Below are 15195 nucleotides of genomic sequence, written 5' to 3' on the forward strand. Positions count from 1 at the left end.
GCCCAGGACCTGGTTGAGCCTCACCTTGAATATCTCCAGGGAAGGAGCCTCAACCACCTCCCTGGGCAACCTGTTTGTGTTCACCGCCCTCATAGTGAAGAACTTCTTCTTAATACCCAATCTAAATCTGCCCTTCTCTAGTCTAAAGCCACTGCCCCTTGTCCTGTCCCTGCAGGCCCTAGTAAATAGTCTCTCTCTGTCCTTCCTGCAGGCCCCGTCAGGTACTGGAAGGCTACTATTGGGTCTCCCTGGAGCCTCCTCTTCTCCAGGAATGAGGAGGAGGAACTTTGCTTCGAGGGTGGCAGAGCACTGGAACAAGACTGCCCAGAGATGTAGTGGAGTCTCCTTCTCTGGAGCCATTCAAAAGTCTCCTGGATGTCATCTTGTGCAATCTGCTCTTGGTGAACCTGATGTGGCAGGGGGTTTGGACTAGATGCTCTCCAGAGATCCTTTCCAACCCCTGCCATTCTATGATGCTTTGATAGTGGCAGCAGGTGTTGACTGCCTCTTGTCAGGTCTGGGGAAGCCTCCGAGGGCCTGCTGGGCAGCACTGCGCAGTGCCTCAGGTCCCCCTCCCACCTCAGGCCCCTTGCAATTTCCCTGCCTCAAGCCCCCTCCTGCCTCAGGCACCTCAGGAGCCTGCCAGACTCAGGCCATCCTCAGGAGCTGCAGCCCTGTCCTGCCTTCTTCCCCCCTCACAGGCCACCTACCCTGCTCCCCCCAGCAGTTTTAACAAAACCAGGGTTATTTTGCCATTTCTGCTGTGCCTGTGTCAGTGAGGTACAGAGCTGGGGGAGCAGGAGGCTTCAGAGGAAGCAGAGGAATGTGGGAAGTTTTGGGCTCCATGCCTTTTACTGCAATTCAGTTGTCTCCTCAGTTGAGTCAGTTTATAATTAGCAGAAGATGGTGGCATTTAAATGTTGTTCTGAGTAATCTTCTAATAATGGCCAGGATGATTTTCCTATGTAAATATTAACAATCAAGTTTATTTGCTGATTGTTTCCCCTGCCAATTAGTAGTGTTGCTTAATTTACACCTATCTCGGCTTAAGCAGAAAAGCACTTACAGGAGTTGCTTCCTGTTTCTTTCAGATACAGGTGGGGAAAAAAACTACTTTTTGTAATGTACTTTAAATGCAAGCCTATACCCATAACAGTAATTTATTAATTTTGTTCTTTACTTTTTTTTTTTTTTGGTGGTAGAAAAATGTATTGCTGCCTTTCCTCAAGTGTAAACTGATTTCCCCTCACCCTGCCCCCCCCCCCCCCTCCCGTTACTGAGACAACCATAGAGCTTGTTAATTGACATCCAAATATTATAAGAGTAGTCACAATGTTGTCTAAATTTATGTTTCACAGAATTTTCAGGGTTGGAAGGGACCTCAAGGATCATCCAGTTCCAACCCCCCTGCCATGGGCAGGGACACCTCACACTACAGCAGGTTGCTCACAGCCACATCCAGCCTGGCTGCAAAAACCTCCAGGGATGAGGCTTCCACCACCTCCCTTGGCAACGTGTTCCAGTGTCTCACCACTCTCATGGGGAAGAATTTCTTCCTAACATCCAATCTGAATCTACCACTTCTACTTTTGCTCCATTCCCCCCAGTCCTGTCACTCCCTGACACCCTAAAAAGTCCTTCCCCAGCTTTCTTGTAGCCCCTTTCAAATACTGGAAGGCCACAATAATGTCCCATTGGAGCCTTCTCTTCTCCAGACTGAACAGCCCCAACTCTCTCAGTCTGTCTCCATAGCAGAGGTGCTCCAACCCTCTGATCACTCTTGTGGCCCTTCTCTGGACACCTTCCAGCACCTCCAGATCTTTCCTGTAATAGAGGCTCCAGAACTGGACACAGAGCTCCAGGTGTGGTCTCATCAGAGTGGAGCAGAGGGGGAGAATCACCTCCCTGGCCCTGCTGGCCACACTTCTCTTGCTGCAGCCCAGGCTCTGCTTGGCTCTCTGGGCTGCAAGTGCTCACTGCTGGCTCATGTTGAGCTTCTCATCCACCAGCACCCGAGTCCTTTTCTTCAGGGCTGCTCTCAAGCCAGTCCCTGCCAAGCCTATTTTGGTGTTTGGGATTGCCCTGACCCGGATGCAGGACCTTGCACTTGGTCTTGTTGAACCTCATGAGGCTGGCTTGGGCCCAGCTCTGCAGCCTGTCAAGGTCCCTCTGGATGGATCCCTTCCCTCCAGCCTGTCAGCTGCACCACACAGCTTAGTGTTGTTGAACTTGCTGAGGGTGCCTCAATGCCGCTGTCCATGTGGCCAAGAAAGATGTTAAACAAGACTGGTCCCAGGACTCATCCCTGAGGGACTCTGCTTGTCACTGGCCTCCACTGGGACACGGACCCTTTGAGAGCTACTCATTGGGTGCGGCCATCAAGCCAGTTCTTTATCCACTGAGTTGTCCATCCATCAAACCCATATTTTACCAGCTTGGAGACCAGGATTTTGGGCAGGACAGTGTTTCTACAAACCTTCCCTTAAACCAGTGTGGTGCATTTTTATACATGGAAATCAAAACCATATGATGAAACTCCATTTTTTAACAAGCTTTTAGTAGAAATTTCATATATTTTCAGAGGTGCCAAGATGATTTAGATAGGAGACTTTCCATATAATTAGCCCTCATTTATTTTCATAACTCTTAGGTCTGAAGGTCTTCATAAGCAACTTGCTAATAGATCAAAATGATAATTCCTCACAAAAATTGGTAGAACTGAACCAGATATTACTGCAAATTGATGTGCTACCAGCAGTAGTTGTGGAAGGTGTGTTCTTCACCAGCCTTAATGTATTTGTATTTACAAGGAAAATAACACTTTCCACATGACCAATAGGCTGTTTGGGCACATGAGTGAAGTAAATTTAACAGTTTGGCTTGAAGACCAGATTAATGCTGAATGCTTTTTTTATGAATAATATACTCAGAGAAAAAATGGGACATGGTGGGAGAATGAAGCTAGCTGTGAATGGGAGCTGAACCTAGAGAACTGAGGTGAAAAGGAAGATAGGAGGAGTTAATGAACAGGTAGATGAAACAAAGAAGTAAAAGATTCTGAGACCTTATTTTCTGCTCACAAACTCTCTCAGATCTCTTGAGGTTCCATTGATCTGGTCTCACTGTGTTTTGTCTCACAGAACTGATCTTTTCTCCCACAGTATCTTTTCACTAACAATAAAAAGGTCTGAGATGCAGGTGCCCCACAAAGTGAACCAGGCTTCCAGCACTTGTCCTTACTGGAACTGAGTACTGAACATTTTGGATTAACTAACTTTAGAGATCTTAGATGTCTCCCCTTGTATGCTAAGTGAAATTTAATTTCATCTCTGTTTAATTTAACCTCTATTACTGATCAGCCTACCAAATTCAGGAAGCATCTGGTTTTGGCCCCTATTGTTTTACGGTTCCTAGGAAGGTTAACAATAAAGATATCTCTGCCAAGGCTGACTTGTGGAGGAATTCAATATGATTATACTTGTTGGGCCTCCATTTTAACCACTGGTATCTTACTTGCCTACTAGTGCACATTTCTAAAATAATTTCTTTCCCCATAGCTATTTTCTCTAACAAAGTGTTGGAGATTATTTAATTCTTTCTGATTAAATATCTTCAGACACAAAACAGCGTGTCTGAGTTATGCTTTGGTGTCCCTCTGGTTTCCCTGATAACTCAAGAAATCAAATTGCTTTCTTTTGAACAGAGTATGTCTTTGATACTCAGTTCTTCATAAGGGAGGTCAGGAAGACTTTCTCTTACACAAAAAAAAAAAAAAGATCTTTTGGACAACTGTGTTGCTAGCTGATAAATCCAGAACTGTGGCCATGTTATAAACCTTTTTTTTCAAGTGTACAGCAGATTTTGCCAGCCTCCAATAAGGCTGCCAGATCGAGCCTCCTCTTGTCTTTGAGACACATTCTATCTGAACTCAGTCAAGGTCATAAATCCCCTGAGAAGCAATCCCATTCCTAACATAAAAAGAACTATTCAGGATAAACTCAGAGATTTCGTGCTTGCCACTGTTGTTGAGGCACCAAGGATTGATCCAATCCTTGGCAGAGCAGTTCTTCAACTTCTGTTTTTATGAGGTACCACAAGATGTCCAATAAATATGAGGGTGCAGGATTCTTGTTTGAAGTGATCTGTGGTATAAATGGATATGTAAACTACTACTCAAAGTCAAAAGAAAATCTCTAAATGATTGCTTATTAGAGATTGAGGTTCTTCAAGATGCACACAGAATAATGACTTCTAGAGATGAATTAGGTATAGGAATTACAGGATGAAATTCTCCAAATTGTTCTGTGGAAACCAAGGTGATAATTGTAGTCTCTTCTGACCTTAAAATTAAGTGATTTTTTAGAGTGGTTTGCTTTGCTGTATAGAAAAAATAATGTGGAGAGATTTGCTTTACTGTACCAGAAAATACAGTGTGGTGTAACTGTCACAAGAATATCGTTTGCTGTCAAAGTAGGTTAAAAAAAAAAAAGGCAGAACATACGAAACATTTACATAACCAGACAGGTTTATTTGGACAATGCTAGAACAAAATTTATTAGAACAGGTTTAGAGATGTTAAAAGTAACAATTGCTAAAATCGTCTTGTCCCTGAAAGGTGTTCAACCAGTTCTGGAGTTCACTCATTGGATTAAGACAATCTGTTCTCTTTACAGGGAAATGCAATGGATCAGACTGAAGAAGTGAATTCCCTTGTGGAAGATGGCATTAGGTATGTACCTATTGTAAGTGAAGGGGCCATTATCTGGCTTTCCAGAGCAGATTATCAGCAAAAAAATGCAGTTTATTTGGGGACCCAGGCCATTAGCTTTTAGGTTAGAGCTGGTACCTTTGTATGATTTGCTTAGTTATTGCAGTGTAAGTGTTAGAGGTGAAAAGCAGCTGTGCTATCTTTCAGGCAGTGTTTACAGATGTCATCAATATATTGGCCTTAATTAAGTCTGACGTCTTTGTGTATAGTATTTACAAATGTCCTCTCTGAGCTTTGCAGAAATATTTTATTACACATTTCTAATTGTTTAAAAAAAACAACAACAAAACAGTTAAGGTAGTTTTGGTGCTCTGGAATTCTGTAGTTACCATCATGAAGACAAACAACTGTAAACTGTAGCAGCGATTAGAGGATTTAATCATACTTAGACAACTGCCAATTCTCTCTGACCAGAGTGAAGGCTTTGTAAAATGATATGGTCCTGATGTATGGTACATTTCATAGACAACTAGAAATTATGAATAACATTTAACCTCTTACTAATGTTGAATATTATTATCCATAAATTTTGAGCATCAGGGTTCTTTACGGGTACATTACCTTGGAATTGCTCCATTATTTTATCCTCCAAATTATTGAAGGGCAAGCCCACACACTCTGTTTTATTAATGCAATACCATCATGTTTGAAAGATTTCTGTGAATAAGAACAGAGCAGAAGAGTGAAATTTTTTTCTCTCTGCAAAAGTTTCCTCCTTTTCCCAAACATTCTGTTAGAACAGGGGCTCTACTAAAGCAGTGCAAGTCAAATCCTTCAAAACATATGATAAATGCAGTTGCTAAAAGCCCTCAGCTCCAACAGTTTTTCTTTTGTTGGACTCTGAAGTCTGCTTCTGGTTATTTCAGTACATCCCTCTTTTGCACATGATCACTGAGCAAGTCAAAGGAGGCAGGACCAACATAGAAAGATGTGACAGATGTGTAACATCTGGAAGGGGTGTTTCAAAGCTGAGTAATGACACAGGAGTTCTTTAATAATATCTAATTGCAAGAATAAAATGCTTTTCCGCCAGCTCTTCTGGGGGAGATGTTTTTGTTGTCCTTTTTTAAGCAGGAGGATGTTTTCTAGCTGGGTCTTACCCCTCCCCAGGACTGTATCTATCTTATGGCTCACATCAGGGGAGGTTTGCATCTGAAAGAGCTTCACTGGCAGCTAAGGCCAAAGATGGGTTGCAGCTGATTCCTGAGGTAAATGAGCTTTTGTGCTGGAAAGTAGTTCATGCTTTTATAGTAATAGGATCTAGCAGCCCTCGGTCGAGATAGCGACAGTTGGTGCTATTGTACTTCATTAAGGAGACTGGAAGCAGTTTTTCCTTCAGAAGTAAAGGCAGCTTTCAGAACCAAGTCTTTAGCATATGCATATAGCAATATTGGTAGTTCTTTCTGCAGTGTGGAGTGCTTCAGATTCATCTCTTCCTAAAATAAAACCAGCACTTTATGGTACAAACATATGTTTGAAATATAATTTCTGCCAGAGACTAGTGATTTGCTGTGACTCAGTTTTCTCAAGTGTCAGACTCTGTATGGTATCCTAACATGGGTGTCCCAAAGCAACTTTATAAATATTTTGCTATCCTGATAGCTGGAAAGAGCTCAGCTGAAATCTCAGGCTTATCTCAAAGGGAAGAAGGGGAGTGGAGAGGGGACTGTGCCTTGCTGTATCTGCGCAGGTTTTTCCTTGATTGGGATAACTTCAGTCTCCTGATCCCTACAGCTGTCAGTCCAGGACTGTAGTGCTTTTCCTCTGGCACTGTATTCTCAGGGGAAGGCTGCAGAAGGAGCATACAGGCAGCAGAAACACCTTTTAAAATGACAGCTGTTTATCTCATGTGCATTTCTCTGTGGAATTGAAGGCTGACAACACTTTGGTGTCCCTGCAATCTGAGTACATGTGAAAAAAACCTCACAAAAACACCCCACCGCTAAAACCCCAAACAAACCAAAAAAAACCCCAACAACCCAACTTCTGTGGTTCAGTCTGTGTCCTAGTTACATCTCAACTTCAGAAGCCTTTGCAGAACTTGCAAATACCCAGAAGTTCTATCTTTACTTGTGAGCTATTTCTATACTTCAGCAGACTTTACATATCGAGTCTTCTCCATCATCTGACCACTGTCTTTCCTCGATGTATATGTTGTGTGCTCTGCGTTAAACATAGTCTTTGACATAAAAGAATTCCTGTGGAGATGCTTGCTGGCTTCTGAAAGATTCAACTGACAGGCAGGATCATACAAAAAATTCTGTTTAGAAGAAAGAATGAATAGTTTAATAGGGCATTTTTAATGTGATCATTGTCTCCCTGCCCCTCCAAAAGAATTGGAACAAACGCATTTCAAACTCATTAGCTTCTACCTCACATACGTATGATGGCAAATAAACCCCACCCTTTGAACAGTTGTAGGTGTGCTCCTAACAGGTGATCTGTAACGACATTGATTTTGATATAAAAATGATAGAGCCACAAGCAAAACATCAGAAATGGTGGAGACAGAAATCTGGGGAGGAAAAAGGGAACTGCAGGGGCAAATACATAAAGAATTTCACAAGAACTCAGTCATTATCAAAACTTTGGTATAAGCAATGGCACTTTTAATATTTGTTGACCATTCAAAAAGGACATAATTCTTAAGATTTAAAGTGCTGCAATAAGGCAAATTGATTAACTTCACATAAATAGATCATAACTTGGAGTTTCCAAAAAAGGATGGGAGACATGATGGTTTGTAGATATGGGGCTTCTGGAAATAGCATGGTGAGTCTGAAAAAGCAATATGAATTTGCAGACTGGGTTGCCAGTTCCATGGCACTTGTCACAACCAGACAAGAAGATATGGGTTGTGTACTGCTTGCCCCAAAGAGTGGTCTGGTGCAACACAGTGATGGAAATGGAGCCAGCTCACCACACTGATCAACACACATATAAGCTGAAAGATGGATCTAAAAAAACCCCACCTGCTTTGTGTTTAGAGGACATGCTTTCACGGTGTGTGCAGTGACAGGCAGACCTGTAGCTGGCAAAAATCAGGAGAAGGAATGTAGGATCTCGCCTTCTCTAAATCTCTCTTAGCTCTGCTGAGTAGACTTTGCAGTGGGTCAAGTTCAGTCAACACCATGAAGGGTACAGGGTTAAAAACAGCTCTGTTGGGCAAAGGTGGCTTTTGTGGCTTTATTTTTGTAGACTTGAGGTCACTTCATATTCAGTGTAATGTGCTCTGCATTACACCTGTACTGACTACACCTGTATTTACCACCACTAACTTGTGTGGAGGTTCAGCAGTTCTTTCTTGCTTATCAAAGCAGCATGACTGTTTCAGAACAATGGAAAATACTTTATCTGAACAGTTTATTTTCATAAGCTGAGGTTCTCAGCTGGTGTCCAGAGAGAAAAAAAATTAAAAAAACCCCAAAGGCTATTTTTTCATTCAGTTTCTCATCAGCAACCATGAAAGAAAATTTTGCTTTTCCTCCACTTGCAGTGTATTGGAGCTGTGGCTTTTTCAATAGTCTTTTTATAAGGAGTAAACCAGAGCACACTACTTTTTAGTCACATATATTTTGCCTTGTGTTTATGTACTTGAAACACTAGAATGTGTCAAACTTTTGATCTGCATGGAAATTAGCATATGCAAACTATAGGAGAAGTGAAGGACATACCTATTTTGAAAATAAATTTCACCTTGAGATTTAGGAAGAGAAAAATGCATGTTTGGTTTTTTTTTTTTTTAATAGCTGTATTTATGCTCCTTTAAGGCATAATAAAGCTCCCAGCTTCCAGACAAGAATGAACAGCCAAATGTTCTCTAAAACCTAAGGAAAACTAAAGAAAGAAGCAGTACATAGAAAAAAACTGAGAGGAAAAAAGGCAAAACTGTCATCTTAATAAAGTCAGGCACAGTCACTAAGCTTACTGGAGCTGAAGAGATCTTTCTATTTATTTGTCAGGGTTGTGTATAAAACCTTTACAATTAAAGTGTGCCTCACTGCTAGACCTTCTAATGAGTTGCCATTTCCAGTTTCTAGTACTAAGGAATAAAAAGCCAACAACCCACAAGATTTTAAATATGCAATAAATTTAGAAGAGAAGTTTCTTTATTTACTTTCTCCTTTGAGGTTTTTAAATGGAATTCTGAAACATGTTTCAATATAAGCAAAAAATTCATTTTCAAGTTCAAATCCTTGAAGCTATGGGGATAGAAAGAAAATGAATTAAAATAACAAAATTCAGAAGTGTTGAGTGAAATATTAATCTGCAGTGGCTGAGCCAGCACTGGTATTGATATTTAAAGTGTTCACAATGTTTCAAATGAATGCCTTTCGTTTGGAAGACTTTGGATCCTTGAAATTCTGAGGTACCCTAGGAATGCTTTGTTTTGCCTGAGCTTCCAACAGAAATCAGGCAGGGACTTGGGGTAAATTTTAAAAAACAGCTTTTTGCAGGCATAGATGAAAGGGCTTTGATTTTAAAGAACTGTGGTGTAGGGGAAAGAAAAAGGAATAGATTCCACCCCCCTCCCCCCCGGAGTTGTTCTCACTTCTTCCAATGCTCAACTTTGATCTATTGTTTAAGACTGGTTTGGTGGCACCCGCTCCAACAACACTGGGAAGTTCTTACGATGGAACCTTATGATTTCTGTCTCTGCCTTCACCTATTACAATGAAGTTGCTTTTCATCAGTTTCCAAAGTATAAAGTTGCACAAACTTCAGCTCAGCTTCCTAGTCATGTCAGGAAATCAATTACACGGTATTTCTTCCAAACTTCTCTCACTTGTAATACAGACTCTTCATTCCAAGATCTAGAAAGTCACTACAGAAACTTTACCATAAGTATTTTTTAAAAGCAAAACACTATAAAATCCTTCCCATAAGATTTTTCTCCCCTTTTTTCTTTTTTTTGAAAACAAAAACAACCAACCAAACCAACCCCAATAAAAACAAACAAAACTACCATGAGTTTTCTGTTCTTGTAAAGAATTGCAGAGTCATCTCTGAGCTAAAACATTAAACAAGGAAGTGATAAAACAGATTTGAGGGCACTGGAAGGAGCATGAGAAACTCAAACTCTTCAAAGAGATTTACAGCAGGAAATGCAGTGCTATGACACATACCACTCAATGCTCAAGGTTACAGCCTGAGTCCTAGAGAAAAACAAATTCATGGGATCCCTTGCCTACTTTTTTTCTCATGCCTTTTCGTCATGCTACAGACTTGTGGTCCCTAGAAAGCTATTTCTAATGATTTTGATGTGGGCTTCTCTAAAACTCCCCGAGCACATTCTTGAGTATTTTTAACCATTACAACTGTGAGGATAGTCTTACAGACATAACCCAAGAATAATTTACAGGATCACCAACTACATAGGCAGAAAAAAGAATCAAAGCAGTCTTACGCAGTTCCAGTTTTCAGATAATCTTCTTCTGTGCTAGTCTTACTTCTGTTTGTACTGTTCCAAGCTGACAAACATTTTGTTTGCTTAAAGTTGAAGAGCATATACTTGAATGTTTACTTAGGATTTTGATATCAAATGCAGATCTGGAATTCAATCTTGCATTTGTGAAAGTATAAAATGATGAGACACTGCTTCAGATATTTCGCTGAGTTTCTGGAAATGGGATTTGTATCCTAATGTATTTATAAGAATAAAAGAAAGATGGATTTTAACAGGAAAAGAATGCAACCAAACCAGATATACAGATGTCTTTTAGAGTAAGCCTGGAGAGCAGTGCAGAATTAGCAGCTGAAATCTTACCTAAACTCCTAGCATGAAACTGTAAAGCAATAGGAAATTGAAGATAGCAATAGTGAATAAGGTTCTGTTATCACTGAATGAAACTATATCAGGTAACAATGTCTTGATATAGATCTGCACAGCCACCCAGGAAATAGAGCTGCATCTTTTTAACATGATGGGTGTTTTAGTTTGATCTATGGCTTGGTCCTATTGCCCAGTAAAGTGGAATTGCTGCTGATTTAAGTGTTATGTTAAACTAGCAATGCAAGCTTCAACATCTGTCAGGCTTCATCTGGGCTTCTCTTGGCCAACCTGGAGATTTTTTATTATTGTTTGTTGTTATTAATTATTTATTTTTAGCTTTTTTAGCTGTAACAGCAACTATCCAAATTGTTGCTAGACTATTATCTAGTGACCAGGGGACTACTACCTGCTTTGTTTTAGCTTTTGCTTAACATCTACAGTTGTGTGACACACCACTTAATGTTATGAATTTTTTAACTTATGCAGAGTAATTAGAGCTAGTTATTCTGTGGAGAGGGAGCTACCTATGGCCCTTGACCCAAGCAGAGGAGCACAGAGATGGGCAGAAGCCTAGAAAGTACAGGTGCATGAGGATACCATAGGCTCCATGGCTCAAAACTAACTAGCCTGTGGCCAGATACCTGTCAGCCAAAGAACAGCGCCTTGAGAACAGCACAAACCCGCTTTTAGGAGTAAAAATGAGAGCAAAAATTATTCAACATATGTAAAACACAACATAAATAGTAAATTCAGTTGTAATGCAGATATGAGGCCAATGAATATAGAGCAAGGCATAGAACATGTTAGCGAACACACAAAAAATTTGCTTGTGACAATTTGGTAGCAGTAGGGAAATTTGGAAAGGAAGTGAAAAGTCAGTCTTGGGGTGACTTAAAATAAATGATGAGTGATCTAGGCATGTTTTACACAATGTTCAATGATGTTGCTTAGTTGTATTTTTTTCTTTTTCAAATACTAAATTACTAAATAGTTACAGAAGCCTGCTGACTTTTAAGATATTGAAAAGATTAAAGTTGGAGATCTCTGTAAAACTATGGCTTGAACAGAACATAACAAAGGAACTAGGCTGAGATAAATTTCACTTTGGAGTATACAGAGTTAAATACTGACTTGAAAAATCAGACACCTCTGAGCTCAGGTAAAGGTGTTCCCTGTGAGGCTAGGTAATTGCTCACTTACATGTAATCTTACATCAAGTGAGTGGATGGCATTGTGTGGAAATGGGCAAAGTAGAAGCATTTGGACTTTCGGTGTCTTTTCTGGGCTGTCTAGATGTCTTCTGTGAAAATTGATCATGCTATTCAATCCTTTATTTCTCTCCCACTTTCCCAGTTTTACTCCATATTTGCCTTTCTTCCTTTCTTTCTCATTGTCTTCTATATCAATGTCCTCTTTTTCTTCACTACTCTTTGTTTCGCTCATTCCTAGCTTACTAACGTATTCATTTTGCGCTGACACTTGAAACAATTAGCAGTTGCTTAAGAGTATATGTAAATACTAAGTGCTTAAGTGTTAGTTTTGATTTTGAAGAAATCATTTTAATAAATATTCTTTAAATTTTGAATCGATACAGCAAATTGACCAACCACACTCTGGTGCAATAACAAATGCTGTGATTTTGGGATTCCTAATTCCTGATTACCAGAAGTCAGATGTTCTATATCCTTTGCAAAGCAGCTTTTGGGGGTCTTAATGTGCCTAAAATATGCTGTCAAAATGACATTTTTCAGCAGAGTTTTGGCTTACCAGTTTGAATCTCCTTCACGTGCTATTAAATATACCAATCACAACTGTGTGATTTATTTGCCCATTTCCCCACAATTCCTTCTTTAGGAATTCGAAGTTGCATCCTTGCCTCACTGATGTAATCTCTACCTTTTCTGTTGATGTTGAGCTATTGCTTCTCTAGTTGCAGAGCTGTATCTATTGCAAAGAAGTCAAAGGAATTTATGAGGGCCTTGTTCATCTAGATACTTACTGCATGTGGGCCAGGGTGGTCCCTTCTTGATTTTAGGCTTCATTGGGCCAAAACATACCATTTCAAAGAGAAAAGACAGTGATGCTTCCTACACAGCAGCACAGTGCTGAAGAACTCTTACAGAAATGCTCATTTTATGACAGAACTCTGATGCTCCTGCTAGGGCTCCATTGTGTATTCCTGTAAGGGCAATTGCTAATGAATCTTTCCTCTGGCAGTTTTTTCTTCAGTATAAACGCATCACAATTATATTTTGGTGTTGCAGGAACTGGAAAGCTGCAAAACAGGACTGATTGAACTGATGTGTGATCTGAGGAGATTAGAGCAACTGGTGTTACAGACAACAGGGTTTTAGGTTGACAACTCCTTCTGAAATTGGCTCAGCTTTGCACCAACTGCATTAGTGACATGCAAATATCCCAAAACATCAAAGCAGATGCTTTATTTATATCAACATTAAGGAGATTTTGACAATGTTGATAAAAAGCTGTACTTTATTCGCTCTTTTCTATGTAATTTATTCCATCAGGGAAATCTTGTCATGATCCCAAAAAGCAGAATCCTGCGTGCCTTTCTGCTTTCTCAGTGAGAGATAAAGTGATTAATGGTAGCAAAGAAATGAATCCTGAGTGCTTGAGTTAAACTAATGGGAGCTCAGCTGTTACACCACCAGTAAATGGGAAGGGAAACGTTTCATCTTCCTGACGCTGAAGAGCCCTGCTTCATCATCCCCTTTTCTCTGCTTGTTTTCATTGTGAAATTCTCATTACGAGAAGTAGGAGCTGACATCTGCTAGAGAGAGTTCTTATGGATGACTCTTTTCCTGTTAACAGAAGCAAAAATCTGATGGACCAAAAGGGAGAGAGACTATATTAAGATGTTATTTTTCTTGGACTAGAAGGGGGAAAGACCAACAATACAAGTGAAAAGACTTCTTTATCCTTTGATAGAAGATAAATACATGTAAAAATTCTGATAGCTCCATCCCTGCCCAAAGGATAGCTAGATCTGCTTAGAATTCATGAATCATCTGTTTTTTTCTCTGAGTATCCTTCAGAGCTGAAGAGATCAGAAAGATAACTGGCATAAACAATTGGAAGGATAGGCAGGTTTAGAGGAAGGGAAAACTAAAGGCACAGAGAGATTTGAGCAGGGATGACAGCAGAAATGAGTGGGGGGAAGGTGCGTGCCACATTTCACAGATGACTAGGGGAGAATCACCTGAGAAATATCCAAACTTCACAGATACTTTCAAGAAGGACCTTTTGGGAAAGGGAATCTTGCAAAGCTAAGAGTATCTGGGTAGCTGTATCAGTAATACCATCTTAATCTTATGATTGGGGTGACCTTGGTAATGGGTTCAGAAACACCAAACATGGGCATGGTTGTAGCAGAACTGTGACCAATCAGATAAAGTATGTAGAAGTGGGTTGTCCACCTGGGAAGAGAAGGGGACAGGCCAAAATGAATGGGTAAACAATAATCATGGAAAAATAGAGGAGGAAGAGGAGGGTGGAAAAAAATAGATGAGGATGAGGGATAAAAAAGGTCGGTTAAGTAGAAGCAGGCTTCTCGTCAGTACCCTTGCCTGGCAGAGCACAGCATGTTTTCACCACAGCTTACTCTCTGTTCTTACTAAGCTCTATTCCTGCTGATTTTCTACTCAAATGTGGTGTTTTCTCTGTGTGTATATAGGCACACTACTGAACTTGTTAGCGTGTATCTGTGCCTGTGATGTACACCCTGCCGCTGACCAGACCCAAAAATGGGAGCTGCATCAGGCACTTATGACTAGGATGAGAGGAGCCCTGAGTTAGAGCCCACGAAGTCATGGAGGGGAACTTGCATCCCCAAGCCTTCCAGATTCACCTTCACCTCTCAACAGGGAAAATGTAACATGTTGTGTAGAGAGGGTAGGGAGAGTAACCATCCCCTAGTAAATTTCCAGTCTCCTTGGACAGTGTGCCGCATGCATCAGTAGTGATTGCCATGGCATGTTACAGAAATAGCTCCCCTCCCTCCCTTCCAGGAACTTACATTCTTGCAGCTGGGTGCACAAGTGTGGCAAGCTTGCCTTAGCTCAGCTCCTCAGGGCAGACAGCCACAGGCAGGCTGATTTCTCCCTGTTGCTGCCTGTAGCCCTAGTCAGAAGGGGCTTGAAAGAGCTTCTGTTAGAGCCAGATTGCCTCAGGACCTCTGCTTTTGACAGCATGGTGCAGGCACAGGTCTGAGCTATACCTAGATATGCTCTGACAGAAACATATTGGTGTGCTGGAGGTGATAGGAGCATGTGAAAGAAATAGCAGTTGCCAGAAGTGAGCTGGGCAAACAGGTAGGCGTGTTAAGGTGAGTACTGTGTAGGAAGTGAGGTCTCCTCAACAGGAGAGAGAAACTGGGGTAGGAAAAATGCATGAATTTGGGAGAGGATGTCATGAAAGTACAGCAGAAACAGGAAATGGAGATTTGGAACACAAATGAATTAGAACAGTGAGAGCTTGGCAATGCCAAATATTTTTATCTCATATTTCTATGTGCTCTAAATGTCAAAAGTCTTCATTCATCCTCTTCATGGTTAGGTCCTTTTTCCAGCATCTTTTCTTTAAAAAGGTCTGAAGTGTCTTTAAAATGCACTTGCAAAATGCACTAAACTTCAGA

This window comes from Indicator indicator, chromosome 10 (genome assembly GCF_027791375.1).
Source record: "Indicator indicator isolate 239-I01 chromosome 10, UM_Iind_1.1, whole genome shotgun sequence".
In the NCBI taxonomy this organism is placed as follows: Eukaryota; Metazoa; Chordata; class Aves; order Piciformes; family Indicatoridae; genus Indicator; species Indicator indicator.